Here is a 366-nt window from a genome sequence, read left to right on the forward strand (position 1 = left end):
TTGATGAGTCTGGCTAATGGTTTATCAATTTTGTTTATCTTCTCAAAGAACCAGCTTTAGTTTTATTGATCTTTGCTATCGTTTCCTTCATTTCTTTTTCATTTGTTTCTGGTCTGATCTTTATGATTTCTTTCCTTCTGCTAACTGTGGGGTTGTTATGTTCTTCTTTCTCTAATTGCTTTAGGTGCAAGGTTAGGTTGTTTATTTGAGATGTTTTCTGTTTCTTAAGGTAGGATTTTACTGGTATAAACTTCCCTCTTAGAACTGCTTTTGCTGCATCCCATAGGTTTTGGGTCGTTGTGTCTTCATTGTTGTTTGTTTCTAGTTATTTTTTGATTTCCTCTTTGATTTCTTCAGTGATCACTT

This window comes from Physeter macrocephalus, chromosome 6 (genome assembly GCF_002837175.3).
Source record: "Physeter macrocephalus isolate SW-GA chromosome 6, ASM283717v5, whole genome shotgun sequence".
Classification (NCBI taxonomy): domain Eukaryota; kingdom Metazoa; phylum Chordata; class Mammalia; order Artiodactyla; family Physeteridae; genus Physeter; species Physeter macrocephalus.